Raw genomic sequence first — 23032 nt, forward strand, 5'->3', positions numbered from 1 at the left:
GATCTCTCTTTTGAAGAACATATCAAGACCATTTCGAGGACAGCTTTTTTCCATCTACGTAACATTGCAAAAATCAGAAACTTTCTGTCCAAAAATGATGCAGAAAAATTAATCCATGCTTTTGTCACTTCTAGATTAGACTACTGCAATGTTCTACTTTCCGGCTACCCGGATAAAGCACTAAATAAACTTCAGTTAGAGCTGAATACGGCTGCTAGAATCCTGACTAGAACCAAAAAATTTGATCATATTACTCCAGTGCTAGCCTCTCTACACTGGCTTCCTGTCAAAGCAAGGGCTGATTTCAAGGTTTTACTGCTAACCTACAAAGCATTACATGGGCTTGCTCCTACCTATCTCTCTGATTTGGTCCTGCCGTACATACCTACACGTACGCTACGGTCACAAGACGCAGGCCTCCTAATTGTCCCTAGAATTTCTAAGCAAACAGCTGGAGGCAGGGCTTTCTCCTATAGAGCTCCATTTTTATGGAACGGTCTGCCTACCCATGTCAGAGACGCATAAACTCGGTCTCAACCTTTAAGTCTTTACTGAAGACTCATCTCTTCAGTGGGTCATATGATTGAGTGTAGTCTGGCCCAGGAGTGGGAAGGTGAACGGAAGGCTCTGGAGCAACGAACCGCCCTTGCTGTCTCTGCCTGGCCGATTCCCCTCTTTCCACTGGGATTCTCTGCCTCTACCCTGTTACGGGGCTGAGTCACTGGCTTACTGGGGCTCTCTCATGCCGTCCCTGGGGGGGTGCGTCACCTGGGTGGGTTGATTCACTGTTGTGGTCGGCCTGTCTGGGTTGGCGCCCCCTTGGGTTGTGCCGTGGCGGAGATCTTTGTGGGCTATACTCGGCCTTGTCTCAGGATGGTAAGTTGGTGGTTGAAGATATCCCTCTAGTGGTGTGGGGGCTGTGCTTTGGCAAAGTGGGTGGGGTTATATCCTTCCTGTTTGGCCCTGTCCGGGGGTGTCCTCGGATGGGGCCACAGTGTCTCCTGACCCCTCCTGTCTCAGCCTCCAGTATTTATGCTGCATTAGTTTATGTGTCGGGGGGCTAGGGTCAGTTTGTTATATCTGGAGTACTTCTCCTGTCTATTCGGTGTCCTGTGTGAATCTAAGTGTGCGTTCTCTAATTCTCTCCTTCTCTCTTTCTTTCTCTCTCTCGGAGGACCTGAGCCCTAGGACCATGCCCCAGGACTACCTGACATGATGACTCCTTGCTGTCCCCAGTCCACCTGGCCATGCTGCTGCTCCAGTTTCAACTGGCCTGGGCCCTAGGACCATGTCCCAGGACTACCTGACATGATGACTCCTTGCTGTCCCCAGTCCACCTGGCCATGCTGCTGCTCCAGTTTCAACTGTTCTGCCTTACTATTATTCAACCATGCTGGTCATTTATGAACATTTGAACATCTTGGCCACGTTCTGTTATAATCTCCACCGGCACAGCCAGAAGAGGACTGGCCACCCCATATGCTCTCTCTAATTCTCTCTTTCTTTCTCTCTCTCTCGGAGGACCTGAGCCCTAGGACCGTGCCCCAGGACTACCTGACATGATGACTCCTTGCTGTCCCCAGTCCACCTGACTGTGCTGCTGCTCCAGTTTCAACTGTTCTGCCTTATTATTATTCGACCATGCTGGTCATTTATGAACATTTGAACATCTTGGTCATGTTCTGTTATAATCTCTACCCGGCACAGCCAGAAGAGGACTGGCCACCCCACATAGCCTGGTTCCTCTCTAGGTTTCTTCCTAGGTTTTGGCCTTTCTAGGGAGTTTTTCCTAGCCACCGTGCTTTTACACCTGCATTGTTTGCTGTTTGGGGTTTTAGGCTGGGTTTCTGTACAGCACTTTGAGATATCAGCTGATGTACGAAGGGCTATATAAATACATTTGATTTGATTTGATTTGAGGTAGGTAAGGGTTGGTAGGGGGGTAAGGGTAGGTAGGTAGGTAGGTAAGGGTAGGTAGGTAAGAGTAGGTAGGTAGGTAGGTAAGGGTAGGTAAGGGTAAATAGGTAAGGGTAGGTAGGTAGTTAGGGTAGGTAGGTAAGTGTAGGTAGGTAAGGGTAGGTGGGTAAGGGTGGTGGGTGGGGTGAGTGGGGTGTGGGTGGTTAAGTGTAGGTGGGTGGGGTAGGTGGGTGGGGTGGGTGGGTAAGGTGGGTGGGTAGGGGTGGGTGGGTGGGTGGGTGGGTGGGTGTAAGGTGGGGTGGGTGGGTGGGTGGGTAGGTGGGTGGGTGGGGGTGGGGGTGGGGTGGGTGGGTGGGTGGGGTGGGTGGGTGGGTGGGTGGGGGGTGGGTGGGGTGGGTGGTGGGGTGGGTGTGGTAGGGTGGGTAAGGGTAGGGTGGTAAGGGTGGGGTGGGTGGGTAGTGGGTGGGTGGGTATGGGTGGGTGGGTGGGTATGGGTGGGTGGGTGGGGTAGGTGGGTGGGGGTGGGTGGGTGGGTGGGGTGGGTGGGGTGGGTGGGTGGGTATGTAGGTGGGTGGGGTGGGTGGGTGGGTGGGGTGGGTGGGTGGGGGTGGGGTGGGTGGGTGGGGTTGGTGGGTAGGTGGGGTGGGTAGGTAGGTGGTAGGTGGGTGGGGTTGGTAGGTAGGTAAGGGTTGGTAGGTAGGTGGGTTGGTGGGTAAGGGTAGGTGGGTATGTAAGGGTAGGTAGGTAAGGGTGGGTGGGTGGGGTGGTGGGTGGGGTGGGTGGGTGGGGTGGGTGGGTAGGGGTGGTGGGTGGGTGGGGTGGGTGGGTGGGGTGGGTGGGTGGGTGGGGTGGGTGGGTGGGGTGGGTGGGTGGAGTAGGTGGGTGGGTGGGTGGGGTGGAGTGGGAGGCATGGGTGGGGTGGGTGGGTGGGAGGGTGGGTGGAGTGTGGGTGGGTGGGGTGGGTGGGTGGGGTAGGTGGGTGGGGTGGGTGGGTGGGGGTGGGTGGGGTGTAGGTGGGTGGGTGTGGGTGGGTGGGGTGGGTGGGTGGGGTGGGTGGGTGGGTAGGTAGGTAAGGGTGGGTGGGTGGGGTGGGTGGGTGGGTGTGGGTGGGTGGGGTGTGGGTGGGTGGGTGGGTGGGGTGGGTGGGTGGGTGAGGGTGGGTGGGGTGGGTAGGTGGGTGGGGGGTGGGTGGGTGGGTGGGGTGGGTGGGTAGGTGGGGGTGGTGGGGTGGGTGGGTGGGTGGGGTGGGGGGTGGGGTGGGTGGGTGGGTGGGGTGGGTGGGTGGGGTAGGTGGGTGGGGTGGGTGGGGTGGGGTGGGTAAGGGTGGGTGGGTGGGTGGGTGGGTGGGTGGGGTGGGTGGGGGTGGGTGGGTGGGTGGGTGGGGTGGGTGGGTGGGGTGGGTGGGTGGGGTAGGTAGGGTGGGGTAGGTGGGTGGGTGAGGTAGGTAAGGGTAGTGGGTGGGTGGGGTAGGTGGGTGGGTAAGGGTATGTAGGTGGGTGGGGCAGGTGGGTAAGGGTGGGTGGGGTAGGTGGGTGGGGTAGGTGGGTGGGTGGGGTTGGTGGGTAGGGGGGTGGGTGGGTGGGGTGGGTGGGTGGGGTGGGTGGGTGGGTGGGGTAGGTGGGTGGGGTGGGTGGGTGGGTGTGGTGGGTGGGTGGGTGGGTGGGGTAGGTGGGTGAGAGTGGGTGGGTGGTGGGTGGGTGGGTGGTGGGGGTGGGTGGGTGGGTGGGATTGGGTGGTGGGGTGGGTGGGTGGGGGTAGGTAGGTAGGTAGGTAGGTAAGGGTAGGTAGGTAAGGGTAGGTAGGGGGTAGGTAGGTAGGTAGGTAGGTAGGTAGGTAGGTAAGGGTAGGTAGGTAAGGGTAGGTGTGGGTGTGAAACTAACTATAGAATAAGGAGTAATCCAAGCCAAAGCCAACAGTTCCTAATACTGACTCACCTTTTTTTAAATCCAAAAGCAGTTTATTTTCTGGTCAATTTAATACCAGTCTGTTGGGATTCCTTCTTTTCATAAACTCAGCTTGTGGGAACTCAGATCTATTTGAAAACGTCTCTCTCATTACACTTCATTCAGATGCAAATCAATGGCCAGCAGCCTGAGGGTCAAAACCAGCCAGGCGGAGGATCAACATGGCAGTATAGCTGTTTGACAGCCCCAACACACACACTAGTTATAAACCCCTATCATCACATCACTAAGAGCCTCTGATGAGCCTCTCCCTGCTCGTGGGGAAAATAACATCAGGCATTGGAATCTTTTGAAGGGAGTTTCACCAAAGAACAGCATTAATGCCGAATTCTTATCAGGAAAGGTGCAGTTGGTATTTGTGTCTTTGTGGTGTGTGTGTGTGTGTGTGTGTGTGTGTGTGTGTGTGTGGTATTGATGGCAATTCTCATCCAGCTTCTGAAGTGGAGCCTGGTGCCTGTGCGCGTGTGTGTGTGTGTGTGTCTCCTCGTGTGTGTGTCTCCTCGTGTGTGTGTGTGTATGTGTGTGTGTGTGTCTCACCCCTCGGCTGAGAAGTCCTTCTCCTTGCAGATCTCCATCAGTTTGGGTGTTAACCTGTAAGCCTTCAGGGACAGGGAGCCCTGGGCGGTCTTAATGGGATCTAGTGGGAGAGGGAGGGAGGGGAGAGTGGCGGGGGAGAGAGGGAGGAGGAGAGAGCAAACGAAGGAGAGATGGGGAGGGGGAGAGGGGGAGGGGGAGGGGAGAGAGAGCAAAAGCAAGGAAGCAGGGGAGGGAGAGAGAGGGAGAGAAAGCGGGGGAGAGAAACATGTGTTAAGATTAAAACAAAAGGTCAAACATTCTATTAAGTGGTTCACTTATAATATGGGACAACACACCATAAGACCTAACACATACACCATGTATAGAATCAAGAGAGAAACACCATGTATAGAATCTAGAGAGAAACACCATGTATAGAATCTAGAGAGAAACACCATGTATAGAATCTAGAGAGAAACACCATGTATAGAACCTAGAGAGAAACACCATGTATAGAACCTAGAGAGAAACACCATGTATAGAACCTAGAGAGAAACACCATGTATAGAACCTAGAGAGAAACACCATGTATAGAACCTAGAGAGAAACACCATGTATAGAACCTAGAGAGAAACACCATGTATAGAATCTAGAGAGAAACACCATGTATAGAATCTAGAGAGAAACACCATGTATAGAATCTAGAGAGAAACACCATGTATAGAACCTAGAGAGAAACACCATGTATAGAATCTAGAGAAACACCATGTATAGAATCAAGAGAGAAACACCATGTATAGAATCTAGAGAGACACACCATGTATAGAATCTAGAGACACACACCATGTATAGAATCTAGAGAGAAACACCATGTATAGAATCTAGAGAGAAACACCATGTATAGAATCTAGAGAGACACACCATGTATAGAATCTAGAAAGAAACACCATGTATAGAATCTAGAGAGAAACACCATGTATAGAACCTAGAGAAACACCATGTATAGAATCTAGAGAGAAACACCATGTATAGAATCAAGAGAGAAACACCATGTATAGAATCTAGAGAGAAACACCATGTATAGAATCTAGAGAGAAACACCATGTATAGAATCTAGAGAGAAACACCATGTACATCTCATTCCAAATTCATGGGCATTAATATGGAGTTGGTCCTCTCTTTGCTGCTATAACAGCCTCCACTCTTCTAGGAAGGCTTTCCACTAGATGATGGAACATTGCTGCTATAACAGCCTCCACTCTTCTGGGAAGGCTTTCCACTAGATGATGGAACATTGCTGCTATAACAGCCTCCACTCTTCTGGGAAGGCTTTCCACTAGATGTTGGAACATTGCTGCTATAACAGCCTCCACTCTTCTAGGAAGGCTTTCCACTAGATGTAGGAACATTGCTGCTATAACAGCCTCCACTCTTCTGGGAAGGCTTTCCACTAGATGTAGGAACATTGCTGCTATAACAGCCTCCACTCTTCTGGGAAGGCTTTCCACTAGAGGTTGGAACATTGCTGCTATAACAGCCTCCACTCTTCTAGGAAGGCTTTCCACTAGATGTTGGAACATTGCTGCTATAACAGCCTCCACTCTTCTGGGAAGGCTTTCCACTAGAGGTTGGAACATTGCTGCTATAACAGCCTCCACTCTTCTAGGAAGGCTTTCCACTAGATGTTGGAACATTGCTGCTATAACAGCCTCCACTCTTCTGGGAAGGCTTTCCACTAGATGTTGGAACATTGCTGCAGGGACTTGCTTCCATTCAGCCACAAGAGCATTAGTGAGGTTGAGCACTGATGTTGGGCGATTAGGCCTGGCTCGCAGTCGACATTCCAATTCATCCCAAAGGTGTTCGATGAGGTTGAGGTCAGGGCTCTGTGCAGGCCAGTGAAGTTCTTCTACACTGATCTTGACAAACCATTTCTGTATAGATCTCACTTTGTGCACTGGGGGCATTGTCATGCTGAAACAGGAAAGGGCCTTCCCCAAACTGTTGCCACAAAGTTGGAAGCACAGAATCATCTAGAATGTCATTGTATGCTGTAGCGTTAAGCTTTCCCTTCACTGGAACTAAGGGGCCTGAACCATGAAAAACAGCCCCAGACCATTATTCCTCATCCACCAAACTTTACAGTTGGAATCCGCCAAACCTAAATTCGCCAGACTACCAGATGGAGAAGCTTGATTCATCACTCCAGAGAATGTGTTTTCTATGGCGGCAAACTTAACATCACTCTAGCCAACGCTTGGCATTGCGCATGGTGATCTTAGGCTTGTGTGCGGCTGCTCTGCCATGGAAACCCATTTCACGAAGCTCACGGCGAACAGTTCGTGCCAACTTTGCTCCCAGTTTGGAACTCGGAAGTGAGTGTTGCAGCCGAGGACAGATTTTTACACGGTATGTGCGTCAGCAGTCCCGTTCTGTGAGCTTGTGTGGCCTACCACTTCGCGGCTGAGCCGTTGTTGCTCCTAGACGTTTCCACTTCACAATAACAGCACTTACAGTTGACCGGGGGCTGCTCTAACAGGGCAGAAATGTGACGAACTTGTTGAAAAGGTGGCATCCTATGATGCTGCCACGTTGAAAGTCACTGAGCTCTTCAGTAAGGCCATTCTACTGCCAATGTTTGTCTATGGAGATCGCATGGATGTGTGCTGGGATTTTATACACCGGTCAGCAACGGGCGAGGCTGAAATAGCCGAATCCACTCATTTAAAAAGTGGTATCCATATATTTATAGTGTATGTAAAAAATAGCCTACATAAAGTCAACAAATAAAAACATTGCAACCTGCAGGCAGAACATATCTTGATAAATGACATTGGCTACGCATGGCGTGTCTGCAAGGAAGGTGAAACATTGTATCGACGATCAACTCTGTCCAGACTGAAGCTGGTGCTAACTTGCAACATTGTATCGACGATCAACTCTGTCCAGACTGAAGCTGGTGCTAACTTGCAACATTGTATAAAATATTCTGGAACCTCGGAGTTCCCTGCACCAGTGGAGTTCCTGACAGACAACCGAAGGCTATTTGCGCAAGGAGATCAGAAGTAAATCTATTAATAGTAAAGCTATTTTATGACGTTTCCACCATTTCCCTCCGCCTTTTCAATCCGATTGGTTAAGGGAGAGAGCTGGAAATATTTTTCAAATCGACAATAGTTCCTTATAGTAGCCTTTTTCCATGGATGTAAAAACATACTTTGGTTCACATCCTGTTTGAGGTGAAGAAAACATTTGAGAAGCTTCACAGCTCATTAGTGGTGGTGAGTTAAGACAATCAGAAATAGTATCAGATCACCAAAAATATAGGTCTGTAACAGTTTGGGTCTAGAGTTTCTCTCACTTTGAAAAGGGGGATGACCGCGGCAGCTTTCCAACCTTTGGGGATCTCAGACGATACGAAACAGAGGTTGAACAGGCTAGTAATAGGGGTTGCAACAATTTCAGCAGATAACTTTAGAAAGAAAGGGTCCAGATTGTCTAGCCCGGCTGATTTGTAGGGGTCCAGATTGTCTAGCCCGGCTGATTTGTAGGGGTCCAGATTGTCTAGCCCGGCTGATTTGTAGGGGTCCAGATTGTCTAGCCCGGCTGATTTGTAGGGGTCCAGATTGTCTAGCCCGGCTGATTTGTAGGGTCCAGATTGTCTAGCCCGGCTGATTTGTAGGGGTCCAGATTGTCTAGCCCGGCTGATTTGTAGGGGTCCAGATTGTCTAGCCCGGCTGATTTGTAGGGGTCCAGATTGTCTAGCCCGGCTGATTTGTAGGGGTCCAGATTGTCTAGCCCGGCTGATTTGTAGGGGTCCAGATTGTCTAGCCCGGCTGATTTGTAGGGGTCCAGATTGTCTAGCCCGGCTGATTTGTAGGGTCCAGATTGTCTAGCCCGGCTGATTTGTAGGGGTCCAGATTGTCTAGCCCGGCTGATTTGTAGGGTCCAGATTGTCTAGCCCGGCTGATTTGTAGGGGTCCAGATTGTCTAGCCCGGCTGATTTGTAGGGGTCCAGATTGTCTAGCCCGGCTGATTTGTAGGGGTCCAGATTGTCTAGCCCGGCTGATTTGTAGGGGTCCAGATTGTCTAGCCCGGCTGATTTGTAGGGGTCCAGATTGTCTAGCCCGGCTGATTTGTAGGGGTCAGATTGTCTAGCCCGGCTGATTTGTAGGGGTCCAGATTGTCTAGCCCGGCTGATTTGTAGGGGTCCAGATTGTCTAGCCCGGCTGATTTGTAGGGGTCCAGATTGTCTAGCCCGGCTGATTTGTAGGGGTCCAGATTGTCTAGCCCGGCTGATTTGTAGGGGTCCAGATTGTCTAGCCCGGCTGATTTGTAGGGGTCCAGATTGTCTAGCCCGGCTGATTTGTAGGGGTCCAGATTGTCTAGCCCGGCTGATTTGTAGGGGTCCAGATTGTCTAGCCCGGCTGATTTGTAGGGGTCCAGATTGTCTAGCCCGGCTGATTTGTAGGGGTCCAGATTGTCTAGCCCGGCTGATTTGTAGGGGTCCAGATTGTCTAGCCCGGCTGATTTGTAGGGGTCCAGATTGTCTAGCCCGGCTGATTTGTAGGGGTCAGATTGTCTAGCCCGGCTGATTTGTAGGGGTCCAGATTGTCTAGCCCGGCTGATTTGTAGGGGTCAGATTGTCTAGCCCGGCTGATTTGTAGGGTCCAGATTGTCTAGCCCGGCTGATTTGTAGGGGTCCAGATTGTCTAGCCCGGCTGATTTGTAGGGGTCCAGATTGTCTAGCCCGGCTGATTTGTAGGGGTCCAGATTGTCTAGCCCGGCTGATTTGTAGGGGTCCAGATTGTCTAGCCCGGCTGATTTGTAGGGGTCCAGATTGTCTAGCCCGGCTGATTTGTAGGGTCCAGATTGTCTAGCCCGGCTGATTTGTAGGGGTCCAGATTGTCTAGCCCGGCTGATTTGTAGGGGTCCAGATTGTCTAGCCCGGCTGATTTGTAGGGGTCCAGATTGTCTAGCCCGGCTGATTTGTAGGGGTCCAGATTGTCTAGCCCGGCTGATTTGTAGGGGTCCAGATTGTCTAGCCCGGCTGATTTGTAGGGGTCCAGATTGTCTAGCCCGGCTGATTTGTAGGGGTCCAGATTGTCTAGCCCGGCTGATTTGTAGGGGTCCAGATTGTCTAGCCCGGCTGATTTGTAGGGGTCCAGATTGTCTAGCCCGGCTGATTTGTAGGGGTCCAGATTGTCTAGCCCGGCTGATTTGTAGGGGTCCAGATTGTCTAGCCCGGCTGATTTGTAGGGGTCAGATTGTCTAGCCCGGCTGATTTGTAGGGGTCCAGATTGTCTAGCCCGGCTGATTTGTAGGGGTCAGATTGTCTAGCCCGGCTGATTTGTAGGGGTCCAGATTGTCTAGCCCGGCTGATTTGTAGGGTCCAGATTGTCTAGCCCGGCTGATTTGTAGGGGTCCAGATTGTCTAGCCCGGCTGATTTGTAGGGGTCCAGATTGTCTAGCCCGGCTGATTTGTAGGGGCCCAGATTTTGCAACTCTTTCAGAACATCAGCTGTCTGGATTTGGGTGAAGGAGAAATGGAGGAGGCTTGGGCAAGTTGCTGTGGGGGGGTGCAGGGCTGTTGACCGGGGTAGGGGTAGCCAGGTGGAAAGCATGGCCATTGAAATGATCAATTATGGTGGATTTATCAGTGCTGACAGTGTTTAACAGTCTCAGTGCAGTGAACAGCAGGGAGGAGGTGCTCTTATTCTCCATGGACTTTACAGTGTCCCAGAACTTTATGGAGTTTGTGGTTCAGGACACACATTTCTGTTTGAAAAAGCTAGCCTTCGCTTTCCTAACTGCCTGTGGATATTGGTTTCTAATTTCCCTGAAAAATTGCATATCGCGGGGGGGCTATTCGATGCTAATGCAGAACGCCACAGGATGTTTTTGTGCTGGTCAAGGGCAGTCAGGTCTGGAGTGAACCAATGGCTATATCTGTTCCTGGTTCACATTGTTTTTGAATATTTAAGATGGTGAGAAAAGCACTTAAAGAATAACCAGGCATCCACTACTGACGGGACGAGGTCAATATCCTTCCAGGATACCCCGGCCAGGTCGATTAGAAAGGCCTGCTTGCTGAAGTTTTTTAGGGAGCGTTTGACAGTGATGAGGGGTGGTCGTTTGACCGCAGACCCATTACGGGTGCAGGCAATGAGGCAGTGATCGCTGTGATCTTGGTTGAAGGCAGCAGAGGTGTATTTAGAGGGCAAGTTGGTTAGGATGATATCTATAAAAGGTGCCCGTGTTTACAGATTTGAGTTTGTACCTGGTAGATTCATTGATATTTTGTGTGAGATTTGAGGGGCATCGAGCTTAGATTGTAGGACGGCCGGGGAGATACGCATGCCCCAGTTTAGGTCACCTAACAGTACGAGCTCTGAAGATAGATGGGGGGGCAATCAATTCACATATGGTGTCCAGGGCACAGCTGGGGGGCTGAAGGGGGTCTATAACAAGCGGCAACGGAGACTTGTTTCTGGAAAGGTTGATTTTTAGAAGAAGAAGCTTTAATTGTTTAGACCTGGATAATATGACAGAACTCTGCAGGCTCTCTCTCTCTGCAGTAGATTACAATGCCGCCCCCTATCTTATCTCGTCTAGAAAATGTTATAGTTGGGGTTGGAATTTTCAGTTGTTTTTTTTTGTTGGCCTTCCTAAACCAGGATTCAGACACGGCTCGGACATCTGGGTTGGCACAGTGTGCTAAAGCAGTGAATAAAACAAAACTTAGGGAGGAGGCTTCTAATGTTAACATGCATGAAACCAAGGCTTTTACGGTTACAGAAGTCAATAAATGAGAGCGTCTGGGGAATGAGAGTGGAGCTAGGCACTGCAGGGCCTGGATTAACCTCTACGTCACCAGAGGAACAGAGGAGGGGTTGGATAAGGGTACGGGCTAAAGGCTATAAAAACTTGTCTAGTGCTTTCGGCACAGAGAGTAAAAGGAGCAGGTTTCTGGGCGCGGAAGAATAGATTCAAGGCATAATGTACAGACAAGAGTATGGTAGGATGTGAATACAGTGGAGGTAAACCTAGGCATTGAGAGAGGTGATGAGGTGACGATGAGAGAGGTTTCGTCTCTAGAGACATCATTTAGACGAGGTGAGGTCACCGCATGTGTGGGAGGTGAAACAAAAGGGCCAGCTAAGGCATATTGAGCAGGGCTGGAGGCTCTACAGTGAAACAAAAGGGCCAGCTAAGGCATATTGAGTAGGGCTGGAGGTTCTACAGTAAAACAAAAGGGCCAGCTAAGGCATATTGAGTAGGGCTGGAGGTTCTACAGTAAAACAAAAGGGCCAGCTAAGGCATATTGAGTAGGGCTGGAGGTTCTACAGTAAAACAAAAGGGCCAGCTAAGGCATATTGAGCAGGGCTGGAGGCTCTACAGTGAAATAAGACAATCACTAACCAAAACAGCAATGGACAAGGCATATTGAACAGGGCTGGAGGCTCTAAAGTGAAATAAGACAATAATCACTAACCAAAACAGCAATGGACATGACATATTGACATTAGGGAGAGGCATGCGTAGCAGAGTGATCATAGGGACCAGTGGGTAGCTAGGAGGGCTGGAGACATGGCGATTCAGATAGCTAGCGGGCGGGGGCTAGCAGACTAGCAGAAGGGCCTTAGGGGGACGTTGCGACGGGACAGTCTGTTGTAGACCCCCTCGGACGGTTACGTCGGCAGACCAGTCGCAGGGTCCCGTGTCGGCAGTAAAAAGGTCCAGGCCAATTGGCAAAATAGTTATTGTAGCCCAAGAAATTGGCTGATGGACCTCTTCAGTTAACAGTCCGATATGCTCTAGATAGCTAGCTGGCTGCGGCTAGCAGATGGGCCTTTAGGGGAAGTCACGACGGAGGACATGTAGTCTACACGCCATCTACTACACATGTAGTCTACACGCCATAGAAATACAATGGAATTTACACAGCATACAACAAATCCCAGAGTACATTTCACTTCCCAGGGTGTAATGCTCTGCCCAGGGATGCCGACTGGCTATTTGGCTACTGCTAGCAAGCACAGACAAACATGAAGCAGTCTACATACAGTATGTTTCTGTTAAGTTGTGAGTGTATTTCACATTACTTTTGGGTTGTGTAATCATATTATAATGCTAACATGTGACGCGAGCCTATCAGACAAGCTAAATGCCTTTTATGCTAGCTTCGAGGCAAGCAACATTGAAGCATGCATGAGAGCACCAGCTGTTCTGGATGACTGTGTGATCACGCTCTCCGTAGCAAGACCTTATTAAACAGATCAACATTCACAAAGCCATAGGGGCCAGACGGATTACCAGGACGTGAACTCAAAGCATGTGCGGACCAACTGGCAAGTGTCTTCACTGACATTTTCAACCTCTCCCTGACTGAGTCTGTAATACCAACATGTTTCAAACAGACCACCATAGTCCCTGTGCCCAAGAATGCGAAGGTAGCCTGCCTAAATGATAATGGAATTTATATGTTTAAAGTAATGACTAAAGTATTCCACCCTGAAACCATATAAATTGTATGAAATGTGTTAGAGTCATAATTCAATAGGCCATTGGGTTACTATTTCTCAATATGAGCTGGGTATAGTTGAGGCATTCAAGGCCAACTGAACTGTCGACTTGTGATCTAGGTAGGGGAGTAACTGTTAGGAATGGCAAGGCTTGCAGAAGATAATGAGAAACCATGTGTTAGTAATGTGGAAAAAATACAGCCCACAACTTAAAGAGAGGTGGAGTTTGTACTGATGTGAGTTCGTGTGTGTGTGTGTGATAAAAAGATTGTGTTGTCATTTTGAAGTCAGAGTATATATCAGTATACTCAGAGTACTCTCTGATATAAAGTATTGATCTAATACAGACTGGGACATTGTCTAATTCTTCTATTAACCAGGGCCTTGTAACCTCTGGGGAATTGGTCAAAGCTTATAGCTGTATTCATCATTTCATGGTAAGGTACCTGTTGTATTCAGTATTTCACACTACCTGTTGTATTCAGCATTTCACGGTACCTGTTGTATTCAGCATTTCACGGTACCTGTTGTATTCAGCATTTCACGGTAAGGTAACTGTTGTATTCAGCATTTCACGGTAAGGTACCTGCTGTATTCAGCATTTCACGGTAAGGTACCTGCTGTATTCAGCATTTCACGGTAAGGTACCTGCTGTATTCAGCATTTCACGGTAAGGTACCTGTTGTATTCAGCATTTCACGGTAAGGTACCTGCTGTATTCATCATTTCACGGTAAGGTACCTGCTGTATTCAACATTTCACGGTAAGGTACCTGCTGTATTCAGTATTTCACGGTAAGGTACCTGCTGTATTCAGTATTTTACGGTAAGGTACCGGTTGTATTCATCATTCCACGGTAAGGTACCTGCTGTATTCAGTATTTCACGGTAAGGTACCTGCTGTATTCAGTATTTTACGGTAAGGTACCGGTTGTATTCATCATTCCACGGTAAGGTACCTGCTGTATTCAACATTTCACGGTAAGGTACCTGCTTTATTCAGTATTTCACGGTAAGGTACCTGCTTTATTCAGTATTTCACGGTAAGGTACCTGCTGTATTCAGTATTTTACGGTAAGGTACCGGTTGTATTCATCATTCCACGGTAAGGTACCTGCTGTATTCAGTATTTCCCGGTAAGGTACCGGTTGTATTCATCATTCCACGGTAAGGTACCTGCTGTATTCAGTATTTTACGGTAAGGTACCGGTTGTATTCAGCATTTCACAGTAAGGTTTGATTTGATGAATGTCGTACTGTATATCTGTTCATTGTCACTCAAAAACAATTCTAATTTAGTAGAATAAACTACAACGTTACAATGCAAATGTCGTGTGTGAAATGGCTAAAGCTTCGTTGTTTCGGTGGGTCGGACCCTCGTCTGCTCTGTAAGAAAAGTATTCTCCTGGGTTGGAGTCCGGAACCAGTTCTGTCAACTGGAGTTATGATGTTTTAGTCTGAAGAAGCAGTGCTGTTTGGAATTCTCTCTTCTAGCTTGCACAAGTAGCCTCGCTATAGCTCACTACTGCCCCCTAGAGAACATTCAGGCAAATTACTGGGCTCCGTCCTCTCATTCCTTATATATGAGATGTACCGAAAGATGGCACCCTATACCCTATATAGATGGCACCCTATACAGATGGCACCCTATACCCTATACAGATGGCACCCTATATAGAAGGTACCCTATTCCCTATATAGATGCTACCCTATTCCCTATACAAATGGTACCTTATACCCTATAGAGCACCCTACTTTTGACCAGACAGCCCTATATAGGGAATAGGGTGCCATCTGTATAGGGTACCTTCTATATAGGGAATAGGGTGCCATTTGGAATGAATCCTAAGTATTCATTCTTGATTGCCAACGGATTAACAGTGGTCCCTCATTAGACATGCAGAAGACTGAGTGAGTTATGAACTGCTGGTCTTCCTGACACATTCAATTCTCTGGCACCCTATACCCGTGGCGCCCCCCTATACCCGTGGCGCCCCCCTATACCCGTGGCGCCCCCCTATACCCGTGGCGCCCCCCTATACCCGTGGCGCCACCCTATACCCGTGGCGCCACCCTATACCCATGGCACCACCCTATACCCATGGCACCACCCTATACCCATGGCACCACCCTATACCCATGGCACCCTATACCCATGACGGCACCCTATACCCATGGCACCACCCTATACCCATGGCACCACCCTATACCCATGGCACCACCCTATACCCATGGCACCCTATACCCTATAGAGCACACTAGACAGAGTGAGTTATGACCTGCTGGTCTTCCTGACACACAGTCAGGGAACATCAGACTCTCCTGTCACGTTCACGTGTTCAACTGAGGAGCATGTCCCCACAGAGCGCTTGGTAACAACAAGAGTAGTGCACTACTATATAGGGAATACGGTAACCATTTGGGACAGAGGTCACCCTGAAGATGTCTGAGGACAGGGGACTAATGGAGGAAGACCTGTCAGAGCACTATCATGAGGATGTAACCAACCAAATCAATCAAATGTATTTATATAGCCCTTCGTACATCAGCTGATATCTCTGTGCTGTACAGAAACCCAGCCTAAAACCCCAAACAGCAAGCAATGCAGGTGTAGAAGCACAGTGGCTAGGAAAAACTCCCTAGAAAGGGCCGGAACCTAGGAAGAAACCTAGAGAGGAACCAGGCTATGAGGGGTGGCCAGTCCTCTTCTGGCTGTGCCGGGTGGAGATTATAAACCTAGAGAGGAACCAGGCTATGAGGGGTGGCCAGTCCTCTTCTGGCTGTGCCGGGTGGAGATTATAAACCTAGAGAGGAACCAGGCTATGAGGGGTGACCAGTCCTCTTCTGGCTGTGCCGGGTGGAGATTATAAACCTAGAGAGGAACCAGGCTATGAGGGGTGACCAGTCCTCTTCAAGGATTTTTATTTATTTTTTACATTGTAGAATAATAGTGAAGACATCAAAACTATGAAATAACACACATGGAATCATGTAATAACACACATGGAATCATGTAATAACACACATGGAATCATGTAATAACACACATGGAATCATGTAATAACACACATGGAATCATGTAATAACACACATGGAATCATGTAATAACACATATGGAATCATGTAATAACACATATGGAATCATGTAATAACACATATGGAATCATGTAATAACACATATGGAATCATGTAATAACACATATGGAATCATGTAGTAACACATATGGAATCATGTAGTAACACATATGGAATCATGTAATAACACATATGGAATCATGCAGTAACATATGGAATCATGCAGTAACACATGGAATCATGCAATAACACATATGGAATCATGTAATAACACATATGGAATCATGTAATAACACATATGGAATCATGTAATAACACATATGGAATCATGTAGTAACACATATGGAATCATGTAATAACACATATGGAATCATGCAGTAACACATATGGAATCATGCAGTAACACATATGGAATCATGTAGTAACACATATGGAATCATGTAATAACACATATGGAATCATGTAATAACACATATGGAATCATGTAATAACACATATGGAATCATGTAGTAACACATATGGAATCATGTAATAACACATATGGAATCATGTAGTAACACATATGGAATCATGTAATAACACATATGGAATCATGTAATAACACATATGGAATCATGTAGTAACACATATGGAATCATGTAGTAACACATATGGAATCATGTAGTAACACATATGGAATCATGTAATAACACATATGGAATCATGTAATAACACATATGGAATCATGTAGTAACACATATGGAATCATGTAATAACACATATGGAATCATGTAGTAACACATATGGAATCATGTAATAACACATATGGAATCATGTAATAACACATATGGAATCATGTAGTAACACACATGGAATCATGTAATAACACACATGGAATCATGTAATAACACATATGGAATCATGTAGTAACACATATGGAATCATGTAATAACACATATGGAATCATGTAGTAACACATATGGAATCATGTAGTAACACATATGGAATCATGTAATAACACATATGGAATCATGTAGTAACACATATGGAATCATGCAGTAACACATATGGAATCATGCAGTAACACATATGGAATCATGTAATAACACATATGGAATCATGTAATAACACATATGGAATCATGTAATAACACATATGGAATCATGTAATAACACATATGGAATCATGTAGTAACACATATGGAATCATGTAATAACACATATGGAATCATGTAGTAACACATATGGAATCATGCAGTAACACATATGGAATCATGTAGTAACACATATGGAATCATGTAATAACACATATGGAATCATGTAATAACACATATGGAATCATGTAGTAACACATATGGAATCATGCAGTAACACATATGGAATCATGTAGTAACACATATGGAATCATGTAATAACACATATGGAATCATGTAATAACACATATGGAATCATGTAATAACACATATGGAATCATGTAATAACACATATGGAATCATGTAATAATCATGTAATAACACATATGGAATCATGTAATAATAATAAACAGATGTGTTAAACAAATCAAAATATATTTTATATTTGAGATTCTTCAAAGTAGCCACCCTTTGGCCTTGACAGCTTTGCACACTCTTGGCGTTCTCTCAACCAGCTTCATGAGGTAGTCACCTGGAATGCATTTCAATTAACAGGTGTGCCTTGTTCAAAGTTAATCTGTGCAATTTCTTTCCTTCTTAAAGTGTTTGAGCCAATCAGTTGTGTTGTGACACGGTAGGGCTGGTACACAGAAGATGGTCTTTTACCAAATAGGGCTAAGTCCATATTATGGAAAGAACAGCTTAAATAAGCAAAGAGAAACGACAGTCCATCATTACTTTCAGACATGAAGATCAGTCAATACGGAGAATGTCAACAAAAGTTTCTTCAAGTGCAGTCGCATAAACCACCAAGCACTATGATGAAACTGGCTCTCATGAGGACCGCCCAGAGTTACCTCTGCTGCAGAGGATAAGTTCATTAGAGTTACCTGCACCTCAGAATGCAGCCCAAATAAATGCTTCACAGAGTTCCAGTAACAGCCACATCTCAACATCAACTGTTCAGAGGAGACAGTGTGAAATCAGGCCTTCATGGTCGAAATGCTGCAACAACAAAATAACACTACTATTTCTGGGCTCCCGAGTGGCACTGTGGTCTAAAGCACTGCATCTCAGTGGTTTGATCTTGGGCTTTGTCACTGTGGTCTAAAGCACTGCATCTCAGTGGTTTGATCTTGGGCTTTGTCACTGTGGTCTAAAGCATCTCAGTGGTTTGATCTTGGGCTTTGTCACTGTGGTCTAAAGCACTGCATCTCAGTGGTTTGATCTTGGGCTTTGTCACTGTGGTCTAAAGCATCTCAGTGGTTTGATCTTGGGCTTTGTCACTGTGGTCTAAAGCACTGCATCTCAGTGGTTTGATCTTGGGCTTTGTCACTGTGGTCTAAAGCATCTCAGTGGTTTGATCTTGGGCTTTGTCACTGTGGTCTAAAGCACTGCATCTCAGTGGTTTGATCTTGGGCTTTGTCACTGTGGTCTAAAGCATCTCAGTGGTTTGATCTTGGGCTTTGTCACTGTGGTCTAAAGCACTGCATCTCAGTGGTTTGATCTTGGGCTTTGTCACTGTGATCTAAAGCATCTCAGTGGTTTGATCTTGGGCTTTGTCACAACAGGCCGTGATCGGGAATCCCATGGGGCTGCGCACAATTGGCCCAGCGCTGTCCGGGTTAGGCCGGCATTGTAAAATTAGAATTTGTTCTTAACAAACTTGCCTAGCTCAATATATATATTTTTAAAGGACACCGATAAGGCCAAGAAACACAAACAATGGACATTAGACCGGTGGAAATCTGTCCTTTGGTCTGATGAGTCCAAATTTAAGATTTTTGGTTCCAACCGCCGTGTCTTTGTGAGACACAGAGTAGATGAACGGATGATCTCCGCGTGTGTGGTTCCCACCGTGAAGCATGGAGGTGGAGGTGTGATGGTGCTTTGCTGGTGAAACGGTCTGTGATTTATTTAGAATTCAAGGCATACTTTACCAGCATGGCTACCACAGCGTTCTGCAGTGATACACCATCCCATCTGGTTTGTGCTTAGTGGGACTATCATTTGTTTTTCAACAGGACAATAACCCAACACACCTCCAGGTTGTGTCAGGGCTATTTGACCAAGAAGGAGAGTGATGGAGTGCTGCATCAGATGACCTGGCCTTCACAATCACCTGACCTCAACCCAACTGAGAAGGTTTGGGATGAGTTAGACCACAGAGTGAAGGAAAAGCAGCCAACAAGTGCTCAGCATATGTAGGAACTCCTTCAAGACTGTTGGAAAATAATTCCAGGTGAAGCTGGTTGAGAGAGTGTCAAGCGTGTGCAAAGCTACTTTGCAGAATCTCAAATCTAAAATATATTTTGATATAGCACTTTTTTTCTGTTTACTACATGATTCCATGTGTGTTACTACATGATTCCATGTGTGTTACTACATGATTCCATGTGTGTTATTACATGATTCCATATGTGTTATTACATGATTCCATATGTGTTATTACATGATTCCATATGTGTTATTACATGATTCCATATGTGTTACTACATGATTCCATATGTGTTACTACATGATTCCATATGTGTTACTACATGATTCCATATGTGTTATTACATGATTCCATATGTGTTACTACATGATTCCATATGTGTTACTACATGATTCCATATGTGTTACTACATGATTCCATATGTGTTACTACATGATTCCATATGTGTTATTACATGATTCCATATGTGTTATTACATGATTCCATATGTGTTATTACATGATTCCATATGTGTTACTACATGATTCCATATGTGTTACTACATGATTCCATATGTGTTACTGCATGATTCCATATGTGTTACTACATGATTCCATATGTGTTACTGCATGATTCCATATGTGTTACTACATGATTCCATATGTGTTACTGCATGATTCCATATGTGTTACTGCATGATTCCATATGTGTTATTACATGATTCCATGTGTGTTATTACATGATTCCATATGTGTTATTACATGATTCCATATGTGTTATTACATGATTCCATATGTGTTACTACATGATTCCATATGTGTTATTACATGATTCCATATGTGTTATTACATGATTCCATATGTGTTACTACATGATTCCATATGTGTTATTACATGATTCCATATGTGTTATTACATGATTCCATATGTGTTATTACATGATTCCATATGTGTTATTACATGATTCCATATGTGTTACTACATGATTCCATATGTGTTATTACATGATTCCATATGTGTTACTACATGATTCCATATGTGTTATTACATGATTCCATATGTGTTACTACATGATTCCATATGTGTTATTACATGATTCCATATGTGTTACTACATGATTCCATATGTGTTATTACATGATTCCATATGTGCTATTTCATTATTTTGATGTCTTCACTATTATTCTACAATGTAGAAAATAGTCCAAAATAAAGAAAAACCCCTGAATGAGTAGGTGTGTCCAAACTTTCGACTGCTACTGTATCTTTTTAAAACTTTCTTCGGGCCTTGCGGTCCGCATTGACCCGGTTCTGGGTCTGGATCCGGTCCGCCAGTAGAGTATGTCGGGACTGGGGGGGGGGGGGGGGGCGGGGGGGTTTAGGGTAAAAGGAGCCGTAAATGAAGCTAAAACACAGGCAACACCCTAGAGGAGAACCTGTCTCAGTCTGCTTTCTAACAGACACCTGGTAGAGATGAATTCACCTTCCTAAATCACAGGCAACACCCTAGAGGAGAACCTGTCTCAGTCTGCTTTCTAACAGACACCTGGTAGAGATGAATTCACCTTCCTAAAACCTAAAACACAGAGACAAATATACACAGGAGTTGGGAGATGAATAGATCACATCTGGAAAAAACACCGTGGCCAAACTGCATGTGACCTTCACTGGGTAAAGAGAGAGAGAGAGACAGATAAGTGGAATCTGCTCCTGTGTGTTCTGAAAATCAGACTAGATCTTGGCTATAGAGACACAGTTTATTCTGAAAATCAGACTAGATCTTGGCTATAGAGACAGTTTGTTCTGAAAATCAGACTAGATCTTGGCTATAGAGACAGTTTATTCTGAAAATCAGACTAGATCTTGGCTATAGAGACAGTTTGTTCTGAAAATCCAGGCTAGATCTTGGCTATAGAGACAGTTTGTTCTGAAAATCCAGACTAGATCTTGGCTATAGAGACAGTTTGTTCTGAAAATCCAGACTAGATCTTGGCTATAGAGACAGTTTGTTCTGAAAATCCAGACTAGATCTTGGCTATAGAGACAGTTTGTTCTGAAAATCCAGACTAGATCTTGGCTATAGAGACAGTTTGTTCTGAAAATCCAGACTAGATCTTGGCTATAGAGACAGTTTGTTCTGAAAATCAGACTAGATCTTGGCTATAGAGACAGTTTGTTCTGAAAATCAGACTAGATCTTGGCTATAGAGACAGTGTGTTCTGAAAATCAGACTAGATCTTGGCTATAGAGACACAGTTTATTCTGAAAATCAGACTAGATCTTGGCTATAGAGACAGTTTGTTCTGAAAATCCAGACTAGATCTTGGCTATAGAGACAGTTTGTTCTGAAAATCCAGACTAGATCTTGGCTATAGAGACAGTTTGTTCTGAAAATCCAGACTAGATCTTGGCTATAGAGACAGTTTGTTCTGAAAATCAGACTAGATCTTGGCTATAGAGACAGTTTGTTCTGAAAATCCAGACTAGATCTTGGCTATAGAGACAGTTTATTCTGAAAATCAGACTAGATCTTGGCTATAGAGACAGTTTGTTCTGAAAATCCAGACTAGATCTTGGCTATAGAGACAGTTTATTCTGAAAATCCAGACTAGATCTTGGCTATAGAGACAGTTTATTCTGAAAATCCAGACTAGATCTTGGCTATAGAGACAGTTTATTCTGAAAATCAGACTAGATCTTGGCTATAGAGACAGTTTGTTCTGAAAATCAGACTAGATCTTGGCTATAGAGACAGTTTATTCTGAAAATCACACTAGATCTTGGCTATAGAGACAGTTTGTTCTGAAAATCCAGACTAGATCTTGGCTATAGAGACAGTTTGTTCTGAAAATCCAGACTAGATCTTGGCTATAGAGACAGTGTGTTCTGAAAATCCAGACTAGATCTTGGCTATAGAGACAGTTTATTCTGAAAATCAGACTAGATCTTGGCTATAGAGACAGTTTATTCTGAAAATCAGACTAGATCTTGGCTATAGAGACAGTTTGTTCTGAAAATCCAGACTAGATCTTGGCTATAGAGACAGTTTGTTCTGAAAATCCAGACTAGATCTTGGCTATAGAGACAGTTTGTTCTGAAAATCCAGACTAGATCTTGGCTATAGAGACAGTTTGTTCTGAAAATCCAGACTAGATCTTGGCTATAGAGACAGTTTGTTCTGAAAATCCAGACTATATCTTGGCTATAGAGACAGTTTATTCTGAAAATCCAGACTAGATCTTGGCTATAGAGACAGTTTATTCTGAAAATCCAGACTAGATCTTGGCTATAGAGACAGTTTATTCTGAAAATCCAGACTAGATCTTGGCTATAGAGACAGTTTGTTCTGAAAATCCAGACTAGATCTTGGCTATAGAGACAGTTTGTTCTGAAAATCCAGACTAGATCTTGGCTATAGAGACAGTTTGTTCTGAAAATCCAGACTAGATCTTGGCTATAGAGACACAGTTTATTCTGAAAATCAGACTAGATCTTGGCTATAGAGACAGTTTGTTCTGAAAATCCAGACTAGATCTTGGCTATAGAGACTGTTTGTTCTGAAAATCCAGACTAGATCTTGGCTATAGAGACAGTTTGTTCTGAAAATCCAGACTAGATCTTGGCTATAGAGACAGTTTATTCTGAAAATCAGACTAGATCTTGGCTATAGAGACACAGTTTATTCTGAAAATCCAGACTAGATCTTGGCTATAGAGACAGTTTATTCTGA

The 23032-nt window shown here is 45.6% G+C and overlaps 1 pseudogene; it reads right to left on the reverse strand.

Annotated features, from left to right (window-relative positions):
• Positions 1–4414: 4414 nt before the first annotated feature.
• The window catches only part of LOC135574925 (eukaryotic translation initiation factor 3 subunit H-like), a 55044-nt pseudogene continuing 36426 nt past the window's right edge, over positions 4415–23032 (reverse strand).

The sequence above is a fragment of the Oncorhynchus nerka genome, linkage group LG14 (genome assembly GCF_034236695.1).
Source record: "Oncorhynchus nerka isolate Pitt River linkage group LG14, Oner_Uvic_2.0, whole genome shotgun sequence".
NCBI classification, from domain to species: Eukaryota; Metazoa; Chordata; class Actinopteri; order Salmoniformes; family Salmonidae; genus Oncorhynchus; species Oncorhynchus nerka.